The sequence below is a fragment of the Trachypithecus francoisi genome, unplaced genomic scaffold (assembly GCF_009764315.1).
Source record: "Trachypithecus francoisi isolate TF-2019V2 unplaced genomic scaffold, Tfra_2.0 Lachesis_group16, whole genome shotgun sequence".
Lineage (NCBI taxonomy): Eukaryota > Metazoa > Chordata > Mammalia > Primates > Cercopithecidae > Trachypithecus > Trachypithecus francoisi.
In genome coordinates this window covers 35,750,782-35,760,512 of record NW_022681461.1, presented here as the reverse complement: position 1 = coordinate 35,760,512, position 9,731 = coordinate 35,750,782, and the positions used below count along the sequence as shown (strand labels likewise).

General features: G+C 37.5%; 1 pseudogene; it reads left to right on the top strand.

Moving 5' to 3' along the window:
* The first annotated feature begins 8,303 nt into the window (after window positions 1–8,303).
* On the top strand, window positions 8,304–9,297 carry LOC117099235 (annotated as a pseudogene).
* Window positions 9,298–9,731: the final 434 nt, after the last annotated feature.

Genomic DNA, 9,731 nt, shown 5'->3' with positions numbered 1-9,731 from the left:
CCATCAATCAAACTGTAAGGATCTGTTTCAAAAACTGGCCTCCAAAATAACATAATCTGCCGCATAGAGCTTTCTTTAGCAACTGTAATCCCAAATAATTTTTATTTGGAATTTTATTTGGAATAAATATAAGTAATATATTTATTAATATATGCCTTGGAAAACCACAGGAAGTAGCAGACAGATGCCTTCTCATGACCTTTCTGAGCACAATTGGTGGAACTGCGATCTGATTGGGATTTTTCTCTGTAGGGTCAGATTAGTCATGTTGGGCCCAGACTGGAAATATCAGCAATACAGCCCACAGAGAAAGGCTGGGAAGACTCAGAGTTGACATGGATGATTCAAGCACAGGGTGTAGAAATTTATAAAAAACAGTGAGTACAAAATTCCTGGGCACGACAGGAACATCTTGTAAAGCTTTGTCTAGAAGATGAATGCAAAAATAAATAGTTCCAAACCAGATACAAAAAGGCACACATTGTATTATTTGACTTATTAAAAAATGTCTAGAAGAGGGAAATCGGGACCAACAGAAAGTATGTTAGTGGTTCCCAGTGTCTGAGGGGAGGTGAGAATGGGGAATGACTGCTCATGACTATAGGTTTCTTTTGAGATAATGAAAATTTTTAGGAATTAGACAGTGGTGATGGATGCAAAACTCTGTGAACACTAAAAACCACTGAATTGTACTCTTTAAAAGGATAATTTTATGCTATATTAATTATACCCTAAAACAACTGTTACTAAAAACAAGAGAGGGGAAATGGTTATTCTGATACTAAGTTTGGATAATAAATTCCTTTTAAATTGAGGCGGCATCCAAAAAGGGCTCTCTTGGTTTTAAAATTTTAGGCATGCTGCTGTCTTCCCAATGTCCAATACCTTTTCCCCACCATGTCACAGTTAATCGATAATCTGTGACTTCTTTTTTTTTCTTTTTTTTTTTTGAGACGAAATCTTTCTGTCACCCAGGCTGGAGTGTAGTGGTAAGATATAGGCTTATTGCAAGCTCTGCCTCCTGGGTTCAAGCAATTTTCCTGTCTTAGCCTCCCTAATAGTTAGGGTTACAGGCATGTGCCACCACACCCACCTAATTTTTGTATTTTTAGTAGAGACAGGGTTTCACCATGTTAGCCAGGCTGGTCTCGGAATCCTGACCTCAAGTGATCTGCCTGCCTTGGCCTCCCAAAGTGCTGGGATTACAGGCGTGAGCCACCGTGCCCCACCAGTCTGTGACTTCTAAGCTAATTTGCACCTTCCTGTAGAGAACCAGCTTGTCTCAATTAGGTGGACACAGATTTCTATTTCTCTGGAGCTGAAATAATGAGATATAAAAAGCTAGTTCAAATGTAAAGAATAATGTCTGACATAAAAATATGATTATAACTAATACCATATATCCATTTAACTATTCATTAACTCTAGAAAAATGTGTCAACTTATTTAGATTTTATGCATGAGGAAGTGAAGTTTCTATAATTCTTTGGAGTTTTAGGTTCTTGTGGAGTTGCCATTTCTTTGTTTTTTTTAAGAGGAAGGTTGGCCCTCCCTGAGGATACATTTTTGGATACATTTCTGTCTTCTCAAGATCAGGCAGGTTCTTCTGGACACTAGATTAGTTATCTGATTTTCATCTTATTTCACAGTGGACTAATGACAGTTATATTTTCTTATCTCTTGGAAAGTTTTTAAATCCATCTTCCTCTAGTGTTTCAGGGGAATGGTAACTACATTGTCTGAAAGCAAGTGGTTATTTCTTATGAGGTAATAGTTTGGTGTGGTTTTTGTTGTTGTTGTTGTTGTTGTTGTTTCCCCAAGTCCACTGTTTGGGTAAACTCAGCCATCTTTAATAGTTCTAACTCATGTTCCCAGTGAAGTCTCACAGTGATTGACTTGTAATAGTGGTTCCCAAACTCTTCCTCTATTTCTTTCTTTTTTTTTTTTTTTTATTATACTTTAAGTTCTAGGGTACATGTGCATAACGTGCAGGTTTGTTACATATGTATACTGATGCCATGTTGGTGTGCTGCACCCATCAACTCGTCAGCACCCATCAATTCATCATTTATATCATGTATAACTCCCAATGCAATCCCTCCCTCCTCCCCCCTCCCCATGATAGGCCCCAGTGTGTGATGTTCAAAGATAACCTATATGTCCAGTCTCACAGAAGCCTTGGTAGGTAGAAAAATTGATGGAGGATCCTATAGGTGACACTTTCCTGATCCTTGCATTTGTGACTGCCTTCTTTACCCCATGAAGTCTTACACATGAAAGTATATTTAAATGGAGCAGTGAGAGAGTTTTTATACAGATATAAAAAACACTAATTCTGAAGACTTCAAATGAAGAGATCTTGAAATGTAAATTTCTTAGCTGAATGAAAAAATAATAATAAACAGAAAATTACACAGAAGTATTCACAATGTTAACAGACCCCTGAAAATGGCCAGAGCTCTAGAAATAGAAAAGGTATAGTGACAAGAAGCCCAGAAGGATTTGGAACAGAATTCTAGCTTCCTGCTAATCTAGCTCTAAGGCATTGAGCAAGTTACATAACCCCTCTGTGCCTCAGTTTCCTTTACTGTGATTTGAGTATAATACTAGCTATCTTCCAAGATTAGACTAATATCTGGCATATAATAGGACTCAACAAATTGCAGGTGGTAGTGGGGGCAGTCATTTTTTTCTGTTTTGGAGCTAAGAGTAATACTATTGACAAACATTTTTGTATATAGTGTTAAATAATCCCATGTTTTAGGGAGCACAACAACCGGATGACTAGCTTGGACACTACCATGGAAGATTCTGTAATGAGAAAGTCTTCAAAAGGTTTTTAACATTTTTCCAAAATTCCATAATAGAAGGAAAAGCTTTTTAAAGAGATAGCACATTATACTTATCTTTAACCAGGCACTCATTGGTCTTTTGTCATTTTATTTACAAAATAAAACAAAACAATTGAAAAACTTCAATCCACACCTATAAGAACTACAGGTGCTTCACGCCTGTAATCCCAGCACTTTGTAAGGGCAAGGCAGGGGGATCACAAGGTCAGGAGTTCAAAACCAGCCTGACCAATATGGTAAAACCCCGTCTCTACTAAAAATACAAAAATTAGCCGGGCATGGCAGTGTGCATCTATAGTCCCAGCTAGTTGGGAGCCTGAGGCAGAAGAATTGCTTGAACCCAGGAGGTGGAGGTTGCAGTGAGCTGAGATTACACCACTGCCCTCCAGCCTGGGTGACAGAGCAAGACTCTGTCTCAAAAAAAAAAAGAACTAAAAATAATTGTTTATTTAGCAGTAATACCACCTTCCTCTACTTCAAGGACAGCCTAACAAGCTCTCCTTTGTCAGGAGAAACTATTTAACCTAAGCGTAATCTCCTGGTGTATTATGACAGTCTAACTGACCTGGAGGAAGGGAAATACCCAATTCCGCTCACACTAGTCATTCTGTTCTACCTAAGGGGTAGAAAATTGAGAAGCACATATGATATTCAGTCCACAGGCAGGAGACCTAGTCATGGGTCTATAGAACACACCTTCCACAAACACACGTTGCCAACACATTAATGAAGGCCTGTTTACAACAGTTCCTTTACCCAGTACAACATGTCCAGCTATCAAAAAAAAAAAAAAAAAAAAAATTACAAGACACACTAAAAAGCAAAACCACAGTCTGAAGAGAAAGAGTAAGCATCAGAACTAGAACCAGGTATGGCAGTGCCACAGTCTCTTCCTGCTGCTATAACAAAATATCTTAGGCTGGCTAATTTATAATATACAGAAACTTATTTCTCACAGTTCTATAGGCTGGAAAGTCTAAGATTAAGATGCTAGCAGGTTCAAGCTCTGGTGAGAGCCTGGTCTCTTCTTCCAAGATGGTTCCTTACTGCTGCACCCTCACATGGCAGAAGATGGAATGATAGACTGGATGAATGCTGTGTGAAGCATCTTTTTTAAAGGCCTAATCCCATTCACAAGAGAGGAGCCCTTATGCTCTAATCCCCTCCTAAAGGCCCCACATCTTTATACTATTGCATTGGAGGTTAATTTTTAAGATGAAGTTTAGGGGAACACAGACATTGAAACTATAGCAGCCGGGGATATTGGGATTACCAGATCCAGAATTTAAAACAACTATGATTAATATGCTAATGAATCCAATGGATAAAGTAGGTAGCATTCAAGAACAGATGGGTAGGTGAGTGACATGACCAAAATGGTGGAGTAGAATCAATCTGGCTTCATTCTTCCCCACAGAAAACCACAAATAATTGATTTGGTGCCAAGATTGTCACCAGAAATATTCCAGAACTCCAAACTGAGGGGATGATGACTGCTGGGGGCTCAGAGGAATAAGGAACTTTGATCAGACAATAAGAAATGGAATCCATGACTGCCCTATCCCAAGCTGCCAAGCATCATGAGGAAAAGTCCCCCCAGACTCGTGGTTTCCACTAGAAAAAGTAAGACCAAAGTGGATAGTCAGCCTCCCCATCATCTTGGGCTTTTTTACAGGAAAGCCATTCCTGCCTCAACTTACAGGAAACATCATGAGTGATTGAAAGGAGAGAAACCCCTGAGGGCAGCTAGAGACAGACAGTAAAGATGGGACTAACAATCCCAGCACATGAAACACAGGAGCAGCTCTCCAACTTAGACAAAGGAGATGCCAAATTAGAGATGAAGTTCAGCAGTACTGTGTTGTAGGAGGTGCACTTCATAGGTCCTCTGGGCACAAATCCCTAGCCAGCCTTCTAACACAGCTGAAGTATTCTTTTTGGGACTCTCCTCATCCAGGAAAGGCAGCACTTTGAGCACTTGTAAGAGCTGTGACAAATCTGGGCTTAGAGTACCATCTAGTTTTGATAAGGTGGCAGTGATTTAGGGCTAAAGGAACTCAATAGGCAAACTTCTCAGAACCTCTAAGCAGGTATCCTCAAGAAAGGCCAAACCAAGCCAGATAGCAGAGACTGGAATAAATAATTAATCCTTCAGTGCAAAAACAGACGTATAAGTCAAAAACAGAAAAAAAATTACAATGAAGGTCACCATATAATGATAAAGAGGTCAATTCAGCAAGGGATATAACAACAGTAAACATATGCACCTAACACCAAAACACCCAAATATATAAAGTAAATATTAATCTAAAGAGAGATAAACTGCAATACAATAGTAGTAGGGGACTTCAACATCCTCTTTCAGTAATGAACCCATCATCCAGACAGAGAGAAAATCAACAAAGAAACGTTGGAGTTAAACTACACTCCAGACCACATTGTCCTGACATTTACAGAACATATCATTCAGCTGCTGCAGAATACACATTCTTTTCATCAGCACATGGAACATTCTTCACTATAGATCATATCTTAGGCCACTATATAAGTATCAGCAATATCAAAATAGTCAAAATCATATCAAATATATCTTCTGACCACAATGGAATAAAGCTAAAAATCAGTTAGAAGAAGAACTTTGGAAACAGCACAAATACATGAAAATTAAATAACATGCTCCTGAAAATTAAATATCATGCTCTTCATTGACCTGTCAATCAATGAAGAAATTAAGAAAAAAATTGAAAAATGTCTTGAGACAAATGAAAATGGAAACACAAAATATCAGAATCTATGGGATACAGCAAAAGCAGTATTAAGAGGGAAGTTTTTAGCAATGCACACCTACATTTAAAAAAAAGACTTCAGATAAAAACCTAACAAAATACATAAAGGAGCTAAGAAAGCCAGAGCAAACCAAACTCAAAATAAGTGGAAAAAAAAGAAATAAAGATTAGAGCAGATATAAATGAAATTGAGACTAAAAAAGCAGTTAAGAATCAACAAAATGAAAGTTTGCTTTTTTTTTTTTTTTCTTTTTGAGATGGAGTCTCGCTTTGTCACCAGGCTGGAGTGCAGTGTCACGATCTCCACTCACTGAAACCTCTGCCTTCCAATTTCAAGTGATTCTCCTGCCTCAGCCTCTGAGTAGCTGGGACTACAGGCACATGCCACCATGTCCAGCTAATTTTTATATTTTTAGTAGAGACAGGGTTTCACTATATTGGCCAGGTTGGTTTTCATCTCTGGACCCTGTCATCTGCCTGCCTTGGCCTCCCAAAGTGCTGGGATTACAGGCATGAGCCACCGTGACCAGCCAAAAGTCTGGTTTTTTAAAAAAGATAATATCAATCTAGCTGGAATAAGAAAAAATAAATAAATAAAAATAAAAAAAAGAGAAGACCCAAATACATAAAATCAGATATGAAAAGGGAGGCATTACAACTGATACTACATAAATACAAAGGATAGTTAGAGACTATTAGGAAGAACCATATCGTAACAAATTGAAAAACCTAGAAGAAATGGATAGATTTCTGGAAACACGACCTACCAAGATTGAACCATGAAGAAACAGAAAACATCAACAGACCAATAATGAGCAATGAGACTGAAGCAGTAGTAAAGAGTCTGCCATCAAATAGAAGCCTGGAATCCAGTGACTTCACTGCTGAATTTTACCAAACTTTAAAGAAAAACTAATACAGACCCAATTTGAATGATTCCAAAAATTAGCAGAGGAGAGAATACTGCTAAACTCATTCTACAAGGCCAGTATTTCCCTGATACCAAAACCAGACAAGGACACAACAACAAAAAAATGATAACTACAAGCCAGTGTCTCTGGTGAACATAGATCTAAAAATACTCAACAAAATACTAGCAAACTGAATTCAACAACACATTAAAAAGATCATTCACCATTATTCATCCCAGTATGCGAGGATGGTTCAATATATACAAATCAATAGATGTGACACATCACATTAACAGAATGAAGGTCGGGGGGAGGGGGGAGGGATTGCATTGGGAGTTATACCTGATGTAAATGATGAGTTGATGGGTGCTGACGAGTTGATAGGTGCAGCACACCAACATGGCACAAGTATACATATGTAATAAACCTGCACGTTATGCACATGTACCCTAGAACTTAAAGTATAATAAGAAAGAAAGAAAGAAAGAAAGAAAGAAAGAAAGAAAGAAAGAAAGAAAGAAAGAAAAAAAAACAGAATGAAGGTCAAAATAATATATTTCAATAGATGCTGAAAAAGCATTTGATAAATTCACCATCTCTTCATGATAAAAACCCTCAACAAACTGGCTATAAAAGGAACATACCTCAGAAAAATAAAGACCATGTATGGCAAGCCCACAGCTAATATCATGCTTAATGGTAGAAAATTGAAAGTCTTTCTTCTAAGATCTGGAACAAGACAAGGATGCCCACTTTCACCACTTTTATTCAACATAGTACTTGAAGTCCTAGTCAGAGCAATTAGGCAAGAGAAGAAAATGAAGAGCATTCAAATTGGAAAGAAACAAGTTAAATTATCCTTGTTTGCAGATGACATGATCTTACATTTGGAAAAACCTACAGACTCCACCAAAAAAACTATTAGAACTGATAAACAAATTAAGTAGAGTTGCAGGATAGAAAATCAACATACATAAAACACATAAAACAATAGCATTTATATATACCAACAGTGAACAAGTTGAGAAAGAAACCAAGAAAGCAATCCCATTTGCAATAGCTACCAAATAAATAAATAAATAAATAAAACACTTAAGAATAAATTTAACCAAAGAAGTAAAGATCTATACAATGGAACCTGTAAAACACTAATGAAAACAATTCAAGAGGACATAACAAATGAAAATATATTCCGTGCTCATAGATCAAAAGAATTAATATTGTTATACTATCCAATGCAATCTACATATTCAATTCAATCCCTATCAAAATACCAATGAGAACTACAATATCTGGCTCTTCTCTAGCCAGCAGCAGTGTTTCCTTTTTTCCTCCTGCCATTGCTATCTCTGCCTCTTCTCATCCATTCTCATGCTGTTGCATGTTTTTACCTCCACGTTGTTCCCATAGCCTATGACCCAGGCCACCTTGGATATTTCTGCTGAAAGTAACCACATCTCTCCTTAAAAATATCACGAAAAAAGAGAAGATGCTTTACCCAAATCTTTGAGCCATTATCTCATGGCAAACTTTCTGTCCAAGTATACACCTACCCAGAGGGCCTAGGAGAATTGCTGTATAGACAGCAGTTCAACTTCAGACAATGAGCCACCTTGGGAACCCAGCTGATGATGGGGGATTCCATCTCTCAACTTGTCCATTTTGTTGCATATTCTAAGAACCAAGACATAGGCTTGTAACCCATTCCTTATTTTTCCTGGTTTATGACTTAGTTTTGTGAAAATTCAGCTGAGATGACGGGATTTATTGATGATGCAAACTATTTCATTGGTCTGTTGGATGAAGGAACAAACCTTATAAATGTTATTGATAACTATGTTTTTTGAACATTCTCTGACAAGGCAAAAATCTTTTTTTGTGGGAGATCTTGGAAAGACTGTGAAGAAACACAGTCAATGGCAGAATGTAGTGGCTCAGATAAAGCCATTCTACACAGTGAAGTGCAACTCTACTCCAGCTGTACTTGAGATTTTAACAGCTCTTGGCACTGGATTTGCTTGTTCCAATAAAAATGAAATGGCTTTAGTAAAAGAGTCATGTGTATCTGCAGAAACATTTATGTCAGTCCTTACAAGCAAGTGTCTCAAATAAAGTATGCAGCAGAAGTTGGAGCAAATATTATGACATGAAGCAATAAAATTGAATTGAAGAAAACTGTATGTAATCACCCAAATGCCAAGACTGTTTTTCCTTAAGTTTATTTGATTCACCTATTGCTGGATTTGTGAGCACTAACAACATAACCAACATACTTCTTACAATCTTCAGGCTTCACGTGTGCAGATGATGATGTAAATGAACTCTGCCTTGATCATCTCCTCTTCTCTTAGGGTCTTGCCACATTTTGCAACAGAAGATAATATTGGTGGTGAAGAGGGTAGCATGAAGTTTGGCACTTCCCCGAATAACTGTAGGCATTTTTTTTGGAATGTGCTAAGAAACTTGATGTCCAAATGATTGGGGTTAAAATTTCATGTTTTAAGTGCTTGCAAAGAATCTCAAGTATATGCACATGCTCTATCTGATGCTCGATGTGTGTTTGGCATGGTTAGAGACTTTGGTTTTATGATGAACATGTTAGATATTTGTGGAGGCTTCATGGGAATTATTAATTGGTGTGAGATGCAAGATGCAGGAATTACTTCAGACACAATGATGAAGAAATTCTTCTTTGTGCCTTCATGCATTCAGCTGAGCCAAGAAGACAGCATTTCCACTGAAGCGTAAACAGTCATTATTGCTTTTTTAAAATCACATGTATGTACACTTTTTAAAAATTTTATGTTTCCATAGGTTTTTGAAGAACAGGTGGTATTTGGTTACACGCATAATTTCTTTAGTGGTGATTTGTGAGATTTTGGTGCACCCATCACAGTATACACTCTACCCAATTTGTAGTCTTTTATCCCTCACCCTGTTCTCACCCTTTCCCTCTGAGTCCCCAAAGTCCATTGTATTATTCTTATGCTTTTGCATCCTTATAGCTTAACTCCCACTTGTGAATGAGAACATATGATGTTTGGTTTTCCATTCCTGAGTTATTTCACTTAGAATAGTAGTCTCCAATCCCAATCAGGTTGCTGCAAATGCCATTAACTCTTTCCTGTTTATGGCTGAGTAGTATTCCATCGTATATATATACCACAGTTTCTTTATCCACT